The 16,485-nt window shown below is 39.2% G+C and overlaps 1 protein-coding gene across 2 annotated transcripts in view; it reads left to right on the top strand.

Moving 5' to 3' along the window:
• RALA (RAS like proto-oncogene A) overlaps positions 1–16,485 on the top strand; it is an 84,742-nt gene that overhangs the window by 31,888 nt on the left and 36,369 nt on the right. The window contains exon 2 of one of the 2 annotated variants that reach the window (XM_025379987.1): positions 11,329–11,393. The exons of the other annotated variant lie outside the window; for it this stretch is intronic. The gene's annotated coding sequence lies outside the window, so the exon portion shown is untranslated. The remainder of the gene's footprint in view (positions 1–11,328; positions 11,394–16,485) is intronic. 2 annotated transcript variants of the gene reach the window in all.

Genomic DNA, 16,485 nt, shown 5'->3' with positions numbered 1-16,485 from the left:
TCCAATACTGATTAACTGTTCTCTAAAATCATCTTCTCGAGTTTAGGGTTTTTTTCCATCTGAATATGTACTGAATATGTACTAGTTATTTTCACATACTGTGCTAGATGCTGAGATTACAGAACTGAAAAAGACAGCTCTCAGCTCCCAATAATTAATTTGGTGAGCAGCACTGATAGAAGTTGCATCCAGAGTACTATGGAACACTGAAACAATTAGCCCATTGAAGGCTGGAGAGCAATTGGAAGGTGGAGGATACTGCACAGGGGGTTCTATTTGAACAACTTTCTTTACCTTTATGTACACAGTCACATCACCCTGGCAGGTAAAAATGTTTTAATTGAAAACATTTTTATTGAATTGTATGAATCAGGAACATAATTGCTTCTTTCACCATTGAATAATATTATATCAAATATGCATTAAATTGGTCTTCTTAGAAATAGCTAAAATATGTATTTATAGAATAAGAAATTTGAATTTAATCAGCTCAGTCTCCAATCCTCTTTCTTTATCTGTTGGAATTCTTTGATGGGGCTTACAGACAGTTTATTCCAATTTTTAGAGTAATAAGTAATTGGAAAGATCTTGCTAGTGAGCCATAGCTGCCTCTTTTTGTCTTCTCCTCAGTAATTTTAGTTTTAAATTCTAAAAATTATCTCCCAGTCTGTGACTTATCCTTTCATTTTCTTAACCTTTAAAGACTGGAAGTTTTTTATTTTGATGTCCAGTTTATCAATTTGATAGATTTTGCATTTGACCTTCTATCTAAGAAATCATTGAATGCCTAACCCAAGGTCACATGCCTAACTCTATGCTTTCTTCTAGAAGTTTTGTGGCTTTAGGTTTTACATTTAGAAACAATCCATTTTGAGTTATTTTTTTTTTGTATATGGTATAATATATGAATCTAAATTTTGGTTTGTTTTTTTGAGACAGGATCTCGCTCTGTCACCAAGGCTGGAGTGCAATGGTGTGATCATGGCTCACTGCAGCCTCGCTTTCCCAGGCTCAAGCAGTTCTCCCATCTCAGCCTCCCAAGCAGCTGGGGCTACAGGCGTATGCCACTATACCCAGCTAATTTCTTTTATTTTTTGTAGAGACTGTATCTGACTGTGTTGCCCAGGCTAGTCTTGAAGTCCTGAGCTCAAGCAATCCTCCTGCCTCGGCCTCCCAAAAATGCAGGATTATAGTCATGAGCCACCACGCCCAGCCTCTAAATTCTTTTTTTGCCATTCTATTTTTGCATCTAATTGTTCTAGCATCATTGTTTAAAAAAAAGTGATTCTTTACTGAATTGCCTTTTGCACCCTTGTCAGCAGATGCTGAAAACTACAAACTACTCAAATGTCCATCAACAGGTGAATGAATAAACAAATTGTAATATATCCATACCATGGAATACTACTCAGCAATAAAAGGAAATGAGCTATAGATACAAGCAACAGGGATAAATGTCAAAATTATGCTTACTGAAAGAAGCCAGATAAAACAGAGTACATATTGCATAATTCCTTTTATGTGAAACTGAAGAAAGTACTAACTAATCTATATGTACAGAAAGCAGATCGGTGTGAGGAGGGGAGATGGAGGGAAAGGAAGGAGAGGGATTACAGTTGAACAGACTTAAATATGTGCAGTTTATCATATGTTGTACCTCAATAAAGCTGTTCCAAATAAAATTCTGAAATTTATATAGTATAACATAGTGGTTAGATAAGCTTCTGATAACCAAGGTTTTTCTTTTCCCATTTCTTAATTTTTTTTTATACTGTAACTCCAGTTTATTTTTCCTCTTAAAAAGGTATGTAGATCTGACTATAGCATTTGGAAAATAATTGTGATTGTTGTAAACTCACTTCAAGTATATCTTCTGTTTCTTTGAGTTATGTCATGCCAATCCCTTCAGAGTCTATTAACCTTACTTAGTACCATTGTTTCACTTTACTTATTATAATTTAACCCAAACTTCCCCAGATTTTCCACAATTATTAATAGAAATTACAGAATACATCAGGATCAAGGCATATAAGGATTAAGGGGAGAGGAATAAAAAATGAGCAGGGGCAGAATTAAGGAATTTAGATTTTCACCTATGAGCAATGTGGAGTCTGAAGAATTTTAAGTAAGCTGTGTCAAACTAATTTCACTTTTTATTGTGATCAGCTGAACTTACATAAAAAAGCTGGCAGTATTTATATAAGGGGCTTTGAATCAGTCTCTTTGGTGTTTTACTTAGTATATAGTTTTTTGTAGTGGCAGAGTCAAAACCCCTATTCTGATATCTTAAATTTATTCCCATGCCTTGTACATTATAGTTGCATCCTGTCAAGTGAACTGTAACTAGCAATTCAAAATTCAGAGCTATCTGAATTTTCTTGCTTCTCAGTATTTCTTGGGTTTATGAGATTGACAACTCTATTTAGGCCAAAGTATTTAGTCTACTGGAATTAAGCAAATACAGGTTTCATCTATTCATGTTTGCTATTTCTCAATTTAAAACCCTGTAGCATGTAAGAGCTTTAGTATTTTATTTGTCTTTCTTTCAGTCCTTTAGAGTTAAGACTCACTGATTTGGGATTAGTTATGACTCTCTTATGAGGCTACTACTGATTTTTGATAGGAACAGGAACCCAGGAAAGAAAAAAAAGGTAATTTATGAACTGTAGCCAATTATCTGGCAACCAGAATGCCTTGTTGTTAAGAGTCTATTGTAACAAGTCTCTTTGTCTTCATGCAGCATCTGTTACTGTGCAACAAGACCATGTTTTTGAACACCTAGCATAACATGAAACTGTTAGGTTATATTGTGGCTAATCCTGAAGGAAGTTAGTTAAAGTCTGGCTCATGTATTTAAACTCAGTCCTCCAGTATGACAGATTGGTGAATGTGGAAGTGAGTACCAGTTACTAAGTAAAACAAACATGCTCAGCCCATCTCTTGATCTGGACCCTGAATTTTGGGATAAAGTGAAGGGATGAGAGTAAGGGATGTTTGCTTCAAAAGTCATTTGGGAGTTTCCAGTGATGTCACATCTGACTACACTGGCATGGATATATAGAATCTCTTGGATCATACCATCCTGGCTCAGTTCCAGTTTGTTTGTTTTGTTTTGTTTTCTTGGGATGGACTCTTGCTTGGTCACCCAGGCTGGAGTGCAGTGGCGCAACCTCGACTCACTGCAACCTCCACCTCCCGGGTTTAAGCGATTCTCCCGTTCAGTCTCCCAAGTAGCTGGGATTACAGGCACCTGCCATCATGCCCAGCTAATTTTTGTATTTTTGTAGTGACAGGGTTTCACCATGTTGGCCAGGCTGGTCTGGAACTCCTGACCTCAGGTGATCTGCCCACCTTGGCCTCCCAGAGTGCTGGGATTACAGGCATGAGCCACCATGCCCAGCCCAGTTCAGTTTTAACTCCACTACAACTCTCTGGAACTTTATGCCAGTGATGTAACTCTTGTTGAACCCTTATTTCCTTATATAAAAAATGGAGGGTTTGAATTGTTTTAAGGCTTCCTTCTGTGATTCTTCAGTTTAATTATATTTACTTTTAAAAACTATTCAGTGAAACTTCTAGGTAAACATAAAAGCAACTTGTTAAAAAATCGTATCAAATTGTAAAATGGAAAGAAACAGACTAGTATACTGAAGTATTAGAGACGGTCCCAGGAAAGCCTTACTTTCTGTGGGGTCTGGACCTTCTAAACATTATCTTTTTGGTCATTAACCTGTCCTCTATATTAGTTGAGGCCTGTAAGCCTTAAGTGATAATGAAATGCAGCCAGACATGGTGGCTGACACCTGTAATCCCAGCGCTTTGGAAGTCTGGGGCAGGAGGATTGCTTGAGCCTAGGAGTTAAAGATCAGCCTGGGCAACATAGCAAGAGCCTATCTCCACAAAAAAAGAAAAAAAATTTGATAATGAAATGCTACAATTCTGTTTCCAACCACTAGTTGGAATGTAGGTGCATGTGTTTACTATTTCAATTTTAAATATGATTGTCTTTTAATGATAGTTTTAAAAGATTGGAGGTTTGCTTGTGCATGGGCCTGATGCCCAGCCTGTGTGATACTAGTTCATTCCTGATGAGCCGTGACTGTACCCACTAAGCCCCATAAACAGAGGGTACTCTTCTCCCTACTTCTCTTTCTGTGAGTTAAGAGTATTAACAGCACATGCATTCTTGTCCGTATTCTTGATGTTAGACATGTTGGAAATGACTGAAGAGCGTCGTCCCTTTCTTGAGCACACAGACAGTTGCTAAATGCAGGCCTTGTCTTAAATTAGTGTTCTCTGGTGTCTTCTATTACCTTCTCACTCCATCATTAACCCCAGTGGTCTTCATTCCAGACATAACAGTGGTTTGCACTGTGGCATCCATGACTTTGCTCCTTTTCTCCTTCAGCCACCTCTCCAGCCCTCTCACCTCCCCATACAAAGTCAAGGTATATTTTTGCCCGTTTCTTGCCTAGTGTTATCAATACTTTGAACAACTAGTATAAAGAAGTTAGTAAAGCACGCCTGGTACAAAGTAGTATGTTCAGTCTGTTGGGTATTTTTATCCCCCAGCCACTTTCTATTAGATAAACCATATGAAACTGCTGTTTTTGTATGTATATATATAATGTTTGCAGTTTCATATGGTTTCACTTTATAAATATACACCATGATGATTTTTCACCAGAGATACAAACTACAGTTATCTAGGCAGTTCAAATATATATACACACACACTATCTGCATCCTTGACCAGTGAGTTAGGATCTTCGTGGATGGGTCTAGGGTAAATGCATTTTTTAAAAAGCTGATTCTGAGTCATACTCCTGGTTAAAAACACCTGTAAGCGAATCTTCCCTTTAGGGTGTTTTTAATTTTTTTAATTTTAATTTTTTTTAGAGATGGAGTCTTACTATGTTGCCCAGATTGGCCTCAGAATCCTGGGATCAAGCAATCCTCCCACCCTAGCCTCCTGAGTAGCTGGAACTACAGGCATGCACCACCACGCCTTGCCTCAAGCAGACTTTGCATACAGATGCATTTTTGGTGCAATCAGTTGTCTGATATGAACTGAAACATTAAGTCTATGACTTCATAAATTACTATTATTTAAAATTTTAAGATATGGACTGGGTGTGATGGCTCATACCTGTAATCCCTGCACTTTGGGAGGTCAAGGCAGGCAGATCACTTGAGCCCAGAAGTTCTAGACCAACCTGGGGCAAAATGGCAGAACCCCTCTAGAAAAAAACACAACAAAAAAATTAGCCGGGTGTGGTGGTGCTGCTGTGGTGGGGATGAAAAGGGCTGAGGCAGGAGGCTCACTTGACCCCAGGAGGTCAAGGCTGCAGTGAGCTGAGATCATATCGTACCACTACCCCCAGCCTGGGCAAGAGAGAGAGACTCTGTCTCAAAACAATAAATTTTAAAAAAATATGATCAAATCTTACATTTAGATTTTTCAGTACTCAATCTTAGGAAGAAAAATATAAGTGCTACGAGATGTTTTATGATTTTCAGGAAATTGTCAAGTCTTTTTTTTTCCTAGTTTGTAACTTCACATTATGTTTTGTATAACTTCAACTTAAGATTTTGTACTTTTCAAGTATGCTTTTGTCTTTCATGAAAAAGGGAGTTAACAGTAGTGAGCAGGCTGTAGTTGGTTATCAACTTAATCATGACTCACAATGCAGCTTACCTACATGATTCATAATTTTACTGTAGCCGAGAGAAAATGGAGTTTCTTTGAACAGCATCTGTCTCCCTTCACTGATGGTAATTTGTGTGTTATGCCATTATTATTAATCACTGCTTTTGGAATCTCTGGGTAAGTAGGCCTAAATAAGCCCAAAATTATGAGCAAAAGTTGTCTCTTAATTCATTGGCCACTGCAGAAAGGAGTACTAAAACCCAGAAAAGAGTTCTGAGCTTCCTTCTACCTCTCCCTAGCGTGTTCTCTCTAATTTTGCATTCCTTAAAAATGAGTTCGGCTTGCTTTAGTGGCATGTATATTTTTTAAAAATACAGATAAGTTTAGTGTGGCTCCTTTATAAAAATGACTCTCAAAAAATAATAATAAAAGGAACATGCTGTCCAAGGGGGCTATGCGCAGCTCTGGGCCCTTGGATGCCTGTGACTGGGAGTCTGAACCTGGTCTGCCCATGGCCCCCTCTTTAAAAAAAAAATTTTTTTTTTAATTAAAAACAATTTAAGGCCAGACGCAGTGGCATGACTGTAATCCCAGCACTTTGGGAGGCCCAGGTGGGAGGATCACAAAGTCAGGAGTTCAAGACCAGCCTGGCCAATATGGTGAAACCCCATCTCTACTTTAAAAGTACAAAAATTAGCCTGGTGTGGTGGCGTGCAGCTGTAGTCCCAGCTCCTTGGGAGGCTGAGGCAGGAGAATTGCTTGAACCTAGGAGGCAGAGGTTGCAGTGAGCCAAGATCACACCACTGAACTCCAGCTGGGGCGACCAAGACTCCATCTCAAAAAAAAAAAAAATCGCAAAATGACTCCTACTTGTGATCCATTTCTTTAGAAATACATAACACTTATAAGAGGCAGTCTCTAGTGCTTAACTCAGAAGAATTTTTATCAGGAAGGAATATTGAATTTTATCCAATGCTTATTTCTTTTCTCTCTCTTTGTTTTTAAATGGATTTGCCTTCTCTGCATCACTTTTTCTTTTCACTTACATTGATTATATTTTCTCACTGGGCCTATTCATGTAATTGTATTTTCATGCTTACTATTAATCTAATATTGCATTTTTGGAATACAGTTGACCCTTAAACAACACAGGTTTTAACCACAATGGTTTACTTATGGAGATTTTTTCAATAAATATATTGGAAATTTTTTTACAGATTTACAATTTGAAAAAACTTGCAGTTGAGCTGTATTACCTAGAAATATCGAAAACAAGATAGGTATATCATGAATGCATTAAATATATGCAGATACTAGTTTATTATTTACTATCATATAATGTACACAAATCTTATAAAAAGTTAAAATTTATCAAAATACATGCATATTATATTAGTCTGTTTTCATGCTGCTGACATGAAAGACATACCCAAGAGTGGGTAATTTATAAAGAAAAAGAGGTTTAATCGACTCACACTTTTCCTGTGGCTGGAGAGACTTCACAATCATGGTGGAAGGTGAAAGGCCTGTCTTACATGGTGGCAGACAAGAGAATGAGAGAGCCAAGCTAAAAGGTAAACTCCTTATAAAACAATCAGATCTCATGAGACTTATTCACTACCAAAAGAATAGTATGGGGGAAACTGCCCCCATGATTCAGTTGTCTCCCAATAGGTCCCTACCACAACATGTGGGAATCATGGGAGCTACAATTCAAGTTGAGATTTGGGTAGGGATACAACCAAACCGTATCATTCTGCCCCAGCCCCTCCCAAATCTCATGTCCTCACATTTCAAAACCAATAATGCCTTCCCAACAGTCCCCCAAAGTCTTAACTCATTTCAGCATTAATTCAAAAGTCCACAGTTCAAAATCACATCTAGACAAGGCAAGTCCCTTATGCCTATGAGTCTGTAAAATCAAAAGCAAGTTAGTTACTTCCTAGATAAAATGGGGGTGCAGGCATTGGGTAAATGCACCCATTCCAAATGGGAGAAATTGGCCAAAACAAAGGGGCCAGAGGCCCTATGCAAGTCCAAAATCCAGCAGGGCAGTCAAATCCAAGTTCCAAAATGATCTCCTTTGACTCCGTGTCTCACATCCAGGTCACTCTGATGCAAGAGGTGGGTTCCCATGGTCTTGGGCAGCTCTGCCTCTGTGGCTTTGCCAGGTACAGCCTCCCTCCTGGCTGCTTTCGTGAACTGATGTTGAGTGTGACTTTTCCAGGCTCACGGTGCAAGCTGTCAGTGGATTTACCATTCTAGGGTCTGGAGGACAGTGGCCCTCTTCTCTCAGCTCCAGTAGACAGTGCCCCAGTGGGGACTTTGTGGGGGTGCTTCAACCCCACATTTCCCTTCTGCACAGCCTTAGCAGAAGTTCTCCATGAGGGCCCTGCCCCTGCCTGGACATCCAGGCATTTCCATACATTCTCTGAAATCTATGCAGAGGTTCCCAAACCTCAGTTCTTGACTTCTTTGCACTCGCAGGCTCAATACCACGTGGAAGCAGCTGCCAAGTCTTGGGGCTTGTACCCTCTGAAACCACAACCTGACCTGTGCCCTGGCCCCTTTTAGCCTTAGCTGGAGTGACTGGGAGGTAGGGCACCAAGTCCCTAGGCTGCACACAGCAGGGAGGCCCTGAGCCCAGCTCAGGAAACCATTTTTTCCTCCTAGGCCTCAGGCCTGTGATGGGAGGGGCTGCCGCAAAGATCTCTGACATGCCCTGGAGACATTTTCCCCATTGTCTTGGTGATTGACATTCCCGCTGGGCTCATCATTACTTATGCAGATTTGTATAGCCAGCTTGAATTTCTCCTCAGAAAGCTGGCTTGTTTTTCCTATTGCATTGTCAGGCTGCAAATTTGTCAAACTTCTATGCTCTGTTTCCCTTTTAAAACTGAATGCTTTTAACAGCACTGAAGTCACCTTTTCAGTGCTTTGCTACTTAGAAACTTCTTCCACCAGATGCCCTAAATCATCTCCCTCAAGTTCAGAGTTCCACAGATCTCTAGTTCAGGGGCAAAATTCTGTCAGGCTCTTTGCTAAAACATAGCAAGAGTCACCTTTACTCCAATTCCCAACAAGTTCCTCATCTACATCTGAGACCACCTTAGCCTGGATTTCATCGTCTATATCATTATCAGCGTTTCAGTCCAAGCTATTCAAGTCTCTAGGAAATTCCAGACTTTCCCACATTTTCCTGTCTTCTTTGGAGCCCTCCAGACTGTTCCAATCTCTGTCCATTACCCAGTTCCAAGGTTGCTTCCACATTTTTGGATCTTTACAATAGCACCTCGCTCTACCAGTACCAGTTTCCTGTATTGGTCTGTTTTCATGCTGCTGATAAAGACACACCCTAGACTGGGTAATTTATAAAGAAAAGGAGGTTTAACAGACTCACAGTTTCCTGGGGCTGGAAAGGCCTCACAATCATGGCAGACGGTGAAAGGCACATCTTACATGGTGACAGATGAGAGAGTGAGAGAGCCAAGCTAAGTGAGACTTATTCACTACCATGAGAATAGTGTGGGGGAACCACCCCCATGATTCAGTTGTCTCCCCCGAGTCCCTCTCACAACATGTAGGAATCATAGGAGCTACAATTCAAGATGAGATTTGGGTGGGGACACATCCAAATCATATCCCATACAAACACAACTATATGTGGCGCCATTTGCAGTCAAGAGAAATGTAAACCAATGTAAAGATTCAGTATTAAATTATAACTGCATGAAATTAACTGTAGTGCATATGATACTACTGTAATAATTTTGTAACTACCTCCTGTTGCTATTGGTGAGCTCAAGTGTTGCAGATATCTGCTTCAAATGCCATGTGACACTGATTATCTTGTGTAAGCAGTTCATCTCTCCAGTAAATGTAGTGTTTGTACAACACTGCAAACTTTGAATAACACCATGGGACCCATAGGAAATGTTACTAGTGATGCTGGAAGTGCTCCCAAGAAGCAGAGAAGAGTCAACATTACAAGAAAAAAGTTTAATTGCCTGATAATGTAACATAGATTGAGCTGTGATTGTCCATCATTTCAAGATGAATGAATCCAGAGTAAGGGACATTGTAAAAAAAAGAAAAGAAAATATATGAAGCCTTCACTGTAGTTACAGCAGCAGGCACAAAAACTTTGCATTTGTTGCAAAATACCTTTTTATCATATTGAAAATTCAGTTTTTATGAGGGTGCAGGGTTGCTGTAAGAAAGGCATACCTTTCCAACCAATCTGTCCCTGCGTCTAAGGAAAAAAAGCTGTACCTGTAGACTCTAATGTGATTCCAGAAAAAGCAAAGTCATTATATGACAACTTAAAGCAAAAGGAAGGTGAAGGATCTAAAGCTGGAGAATTTAATGCCAGCAAAGGATGGTTTGATAATTTTAGAAAGAGGTTTGGCTTTTTAAATGTCAAGATAACATGAGAAGCAGCATCTGCCAACCAAGAGGCAGCAGATGAATTCCCAGAAGCCATTAAAAAAACATTGAGGAGAAAGGATATCTGCTTGAACCCATTTTTAATGCAGACAAAATTGCCCTATTCTGGAAAAAATTTTAAAAGCCACAAGGTACTTCTGTTAGTAAGGAAGAAAAGCAAGCACCAGGATTTAAGGCAGGAAGGAATAGGTTAACTACTATTTTGTGCAAGTGCAGTCGGGTTTATGATCAGGGCCGCCCTTATCTGTAAAGCTGCTAATTCTCAAGTCTTAAAGAGATAAACAGCAGCTGCCAGTCTTTAGGTTGTTGTACAACAAGAAGTCATGGACAAGAACCCTTTTTCTGGATTGCTTTCATCAGTGCTTTGTCCCTGAAGTCAGGAAAATATCTTGCCAGTAAAGGATTGGTTTTTAAAGTTCTTTTGATATTGGATAATGCCCCTGGCCACTCCAAACCCTATGAGGTCAAAACTGAAGGCATTGAAGTGGTCTACTTGCCACCAAACACAACATCTGTAATTTAACTTCTAGATTGGGGGTTGTAAGGACCTGGAAGGCTCATTATACACAGCACTCTGTGGAAAGGATGTCAGTGCTATGGAGGACCCCAATAGAAGGAACATCATGAAAGCCTAGAAGGCTTACACTATTGAATATGCCATCATTATTACAGAAAAAACTGTGAAAGCCATTAATCCCCAAACAATAAATTCCTGCTGGAGAGAACTGTGTCCAAATATCGTGTATGACTTCACAAGATTTATGACATAGCCAATCAAGGAAATCTTGAAAGAGTTTGTGGATGTGCCAAAAAAAAAAAAAAAAAAGGGTCGAGGGGGCACAAAAATCTGCTTGATAGAAATCAGTGCGTCTGAACTGGTGCCAGGTGATGAGAAAGGAGTCCTGGAAGAAGCAAACCCATAAAAGGAAATGACGTTAGATAATCTAGCAGAAGGATTCTTATTATTCAAGACTGCTTTTGACTTCATTTACAACATAGACTCTTTCATGATACAAGCACTAAAACTAAAGCAAATGGCGGAAGAAGGATTGGTACCATATAGAAACATTTTTAGAAAAATGAAAGAGCAAAAAAGTCTAATTATGGTGCATTTCTTTAGCTACATTGAGTGTGCCTGCTTTTTCTGCCTCCCTTCCACCTCCTCCACCTCTTTTTCCTCTGCTACCCCTGAGACAGCGGGACCAATCCTTCCTCTTCCTCCTCCTCTTCAGCCTACTCAACATGAAAATGATGAGAATGAAGACCTGTATGATGATCCGCTTTCACTTAATGACTAGTAAGTGTATTTTTCCTTCCTTACAATTTTTAACATTATCTTTTTTCTAGCTTACTTTATTGTAAGAATACAGTATATAATGCATATAACATGTGTTAATCGACTATTATGTTATTGGCAAGGCTTCCAGTCAAGTAGGCATTTGTAGTTAAGTTTTGGAGGAGTCAAAAGTTGGATTTTCGACTGCACACAGTGAGGTTGGGGGAGTTGGTTCAGTACCCCAATCCCTGTGTTGTCCAAGGGTCGACTGTATAACACACTATGCTGTAATGGATTATTTGTGTGCTGAGAGGTAAATTTCAGGTGTTGGTATTTTATGGAATTTCTCTGTTCATAAATGAGATTGCAATGTAGTTTTTTTGGTGTGATTATTGCTATTTTGTACCACTGACCTTATAAAATGATTTGGGTAGCTTTTCTGTGCCACCCGTGAGAATTATCTTTTTATGTTTAAAAGAAATTGCCTCTAACCTTTGTATAAGGTCATTCTTACTAGTTTCTTCCATAGTGGTAATAAAGTTTAGATGGCTTAGGATGTGAATTTTTTTTTTTTTAAATCCTGGCTTCACATCAATAGTGTATCCTAGGGCATATTTTTAAAGCTTGATATGGCTCAATTTTCTCACCTATAAGATGTGAATGATAGGTCTAAAGTTGTTTTGAGGGTTTCATGAGATAATTAAGTATGTAGTTGAAAAAGTGTCTGATACAGAATAAGCACTCAATAAATAGGAAGATTATTTACTTTTCCCCAAGATTTCCCCAAGATTTTTGTCCTATCCAGGTATTTGGATTTTTTAATCTCCTTTTTTTCCCTTTCTTTTTCCTGCTTTCCCTGGAATTTTCCTCTTAGCTTCCTGAACTTTGTGACTGGTTGACCACTTTGTGTAAGATAGTCCTAGAAGACAGTAAAAATTCAAAAAAATGTATACTCGGTGTCAGGGCCACAAAGGTGACATTTTCTTACTTTACTTTCTAGTTGTGTGTAATGAATATATGTTACTTTTATAGTCATGAAAAAACACTGAGGATAGGAGGAGCTCAGGTCCCACCCGTGCCTGTGTGTGTTGGGAGGTGATGAACACAAGTGGTAGGATTAGGTGTATTCAGCAGCATTCAAGATCACCCATGGAAGTAAGCCTGTGCTGAACAGATTTGTGTTGGAGAATGTAACTGATAGTACTCAGTTGTCATTAAACATAATTTCAGGTAATATATTTTTATATTCAGTGCCAGAGGGGTTCTTTAAATTTAAAAAGTGACATTCGCAAAGCCTTACTTTTATAGGAAGGATCTTGCAGTGCATACTAAGAGGTTAACCTGACTGGATGGAGGTGGGGTGCCACATATAGCAAGTCAGAATTTAAAAGATTGCTAGTTTATATTTTCTTTCTTTCTTTTTAACTGGCCCCTGTTACTCCGTAAAAAGAATTGGCTATTCACCCACAGTTCCACAGAGTAAGAATTCAGCAGGTGGTCTGTAAAAGAGCTGTAGTAAAGGTTAATTGGCACAAAGGGAATCTTTGTTGCTGTAGAGACAGTCTTTACATTCCTGGTGTGTAAAAATAATGTCAGTGTTTAATTTTCAAGGCTTTGACCGATCAATACATCTTCTTAAAAATTTTGAGTTTTAGCCAACTTGTCCCAATGTTGTGAAGAAAGAAACATTTTTGGGAAAAACAATCACTTCATCCCTTCTCTGTAGCAGTTGAGACCATTAGCTTTCCTTTATCTTCTCTCCCATTTGTGCCTCACTCCCAGTCTTTTTGATGCCAAGTATTGCCCCGTCTTAAACTTTTGTGTTTATTTATGATTCTTTGGTCATCCATATGAGGAAACTGATTTGCTCTTGAAGTTGGTACTGAAAAATAGTATTCTTTAAAATTCAGGCTAATTTTAATTGAATGTCTTGGAATTTTTTTTATATAGTGTCTAAATTTGAAATATTTTGGGGTTCCAAATCATGTCACCTCAGGATTTTAACTCAAGTTCATAGTAGTGAAAGCCAGTAGACTAAATATATGTCTACCTCCTCTTATCCCCAACTCTCTGTGAAAAGACAGGAAAAAGAATTTACAGACAGAAATGTGTAATTCTGTCATAGCACTGAGAATGGGAACAGATGGAGTGACCATCAGCAAAGCAGAGACTTTCTAGGTTGTAGAAGACAGAAAACAGATGGTGCTGATGGATGAAGCAGGGCGAAGGAAGGGCTACCCAGCATCCCCATGAGGGAGGCCTGCAAGGGAAATCTATTCTTCCCCACTGAGTCCTGAAGAGACTTTAAGCAATGAGTCAGTAGGAACAGAGGGCAGAAGAGATGATAGGACATGCTATTAATTAAAGGAATATACATGAAAAGCTAGCTTGATATCCTGCCCACACACCCAGCCCATACAAAGATTGCAGCAACATCTGTTCCATGCTAATTTTGGAAATCTACTTCGAAAAACATTTCTTTTTGAACTCACAGCCTGGGAGGACTAGGAGTTCTAATGAACATGTTAACAACCCAGGGTAAACTCTCTTTTTTTGATATTTGGAGAAGGAGCCAATTTGTCAACCTGTTTCTTGCCCATGAACCTAAAGTGAAACTTTAAAATACTCCATGAATTTAAAGCCTCTTCCTGATCTGTTTTGAGAAACAGGTCTACCCAACAACAGAGGAAACTTACTTACTATAGTGGACTGGGAGAGCAAGATAAAAGAAAGTCTAGCCAATGGTGACATGAAATTACACAAAATGTGATACGAGATATTATTACCAAATGAGTAAAGGATAAGAACTAGCAATTCACAAAATAAATGTTACATAGAAAAAATATTCACCCTCTTTAAGAAATCAGAGATGTAATTAGAAATAACAATGAGATATTTTTCACAGTATACAAGTAGCAGGTTTTTTAAAAGAATACTCAATGCCAGTAGGGATACTAACAATACTAGCATAGTTACATGTGCTAGAATATAGCACTTTAAGAAAGCAGTTGGACAATGTGCATGGTAAACCTTAAACAGTCAGTTTGTTAATTTTCCATTTCTTAGATTCTGTCTCATGGAAAGTACTTTAAATGTAGAAATAGATGGTCATCCATTATAATTTTGAAGAAATCAAAACAGTTCTTATATTATGGTATATGATAAGTAAATTGCTTTGTGTCCACAGGATGATATGTTACATAGCCATTAAAAATTACAGCTCTGAAGTCAGTAAAACAACATAAGGCTGGGTGCGGTGACTCATGCCTGTAACCCTAGCGCTTTGGGAGGCTGAGGTGGGCGGATCACCTGAGGTCAGGAGTTTGAGACCAGCTTGACCAACATGGAGAAACCCTGTCTCTACTAAAAATACAAAAATTAACTGGGCATGGTGGCGCATGCCTGTAATCCCAGCTACTCGGGAGGCTGAGGCAGGAGAATTGCTTGAACCCAGGAGGCAGAGATTGCGGTGAGCCGAGATCGCACCATTGCACTCCAGCCTGAGCAACAAGAGCGAAATTCCATCTCAAAAAATAAAAAGGAAAGGCCGGGTGCAGTGGCTAACGCCTGTAATCCTAGCACTTTGGGAGGCCAAGGTGGGCAGATCATGAGGTCAAGAGATTGAGACCATCCAGGCCGACACGGTGAAACCCCATCTCTACTAAAAATACAAAAATTATCTGGGCATGGTGGTGCTCGCCTATAATCCCAGCTACTCGGAGGCTGAGGCAGGAGAATTTCTTGAACCTGGGAGGCAGAGGTTGCAGTGAGCCGAGATTGCACCATTGCACTTCAGCCTAGTGACAGAGCAAGACTCTGTCTAAAAAAAATAATAATTAATTAATTAATAAAATAAAAATACAAGTGTGACGTAAGTGGTAAGGAATGCAAAAGGCAAAATGATGTATAAGAATTTAATACATTCTTTCCCTCCCGCTCTTGCTCCATCTCTGTACTTGATTTTAAGATCTTTGAAGTCAAGGATCTTGACTTGCTCATCTATGAACCTATCCCCCACCCTCTCCCAATGCCTAGCATAGTACCTGACTCAATAAATCTATGTTGGTGCAGAATATAGGCATAGGAAAAAGGAAAAGGAAATCCAGAATAATACCAAAAGATCAGAGAAGCAGCAATACAAAGAGAGAGCCAACTTACTGATGAAACGTGTATTAAAGAGTAGGATTTAACAGATGTCTTCATGTAAACCAGAGGCTATGCTTAGATTTTTCTTTTAAAATATTTCATTTGTGGGCCCAGGCACGGTGGCTTATGCCTGTAATATGAGCACTTTGGGAAGCCAAGGTGAGAAGTTCACTTGAGGCCAGGAGTTCAGGACCAGCCTGGGCAATATAGTGAGACCCTGTCTGTACAAAGAAAATAGAAAAAATTAACCAGACATGCCTGTAGTCCCAACTAACTACTCAGGAGGATTACTTGAGCCCGGGAGTTCAGGGCTGTAGTAAGGTATGATAGCACCACTGCACTCCAGCCTGGGTGACAGACCGAGATTCTGTCTCTTAACAAAAAGAAAAAAAAAAAGCCTGCTAGTAAACTTTCTGTCACTATTCTAATACATGGTTTGATGTAAGTCTTAATCAGTTAAGCAAGTGCCCTACTCATTTTTAAACTGGATCATTCAGGCATGGTTAATTCCGTTATTTTTTCTGGCTGCATTTTTTAAAATTAACAAAGGTCTCATAGACAATATCAAGTTCATAAGTAAATCAATAAGAGAAACTCAAAACTACCAGGCTATATATATGCTTAATTTGTGGTAGCTCATACATAGAACCTAAAGCAGGTATAAATTACATAAATTATATTTTTAAAAATTAGATCTATTAAGCGTCTAAGCCTGCATTATTATTATTTTTGTAGAGACAGGGTCTTGCTGTCTTGCCCAGGCCAAAATACAGTTGTGCAATCTTAGCTCACTGCAGCCTCGAATTCCTCAGCTTAAGTGATCCTCCCACCTCAGCCTCCTGAGTAGCTAGGACTACAGGCATGTGCCACCACATCCAGCTAATTTTTATTATTTTTTGTAGAGACAAAGTCTCACTGTGTTGCCTAGGCTGGTCTCAAAACTCCTGGTCTCAAGTGATCCTCCCAC

This window comes from Theropithecus gelada, chromosome 3, assembly GCF_003255815.1.
Source record: "Theropithecus gelada isolate Dixy chromosome 3, Tgel_1.0, whole genome shotgun sequence".
NCBI classification, from domain to species: Eukaryota; Metazoa; Chordata; class Mammalia; order Primates; family Cercopithecidae; genus Theropithecus; species Theropithecus gelada.
Note: the sequence above shows the minus strand (reverse complement) of the source record. Positions and strands in the feature narration are given on the sequence as shown.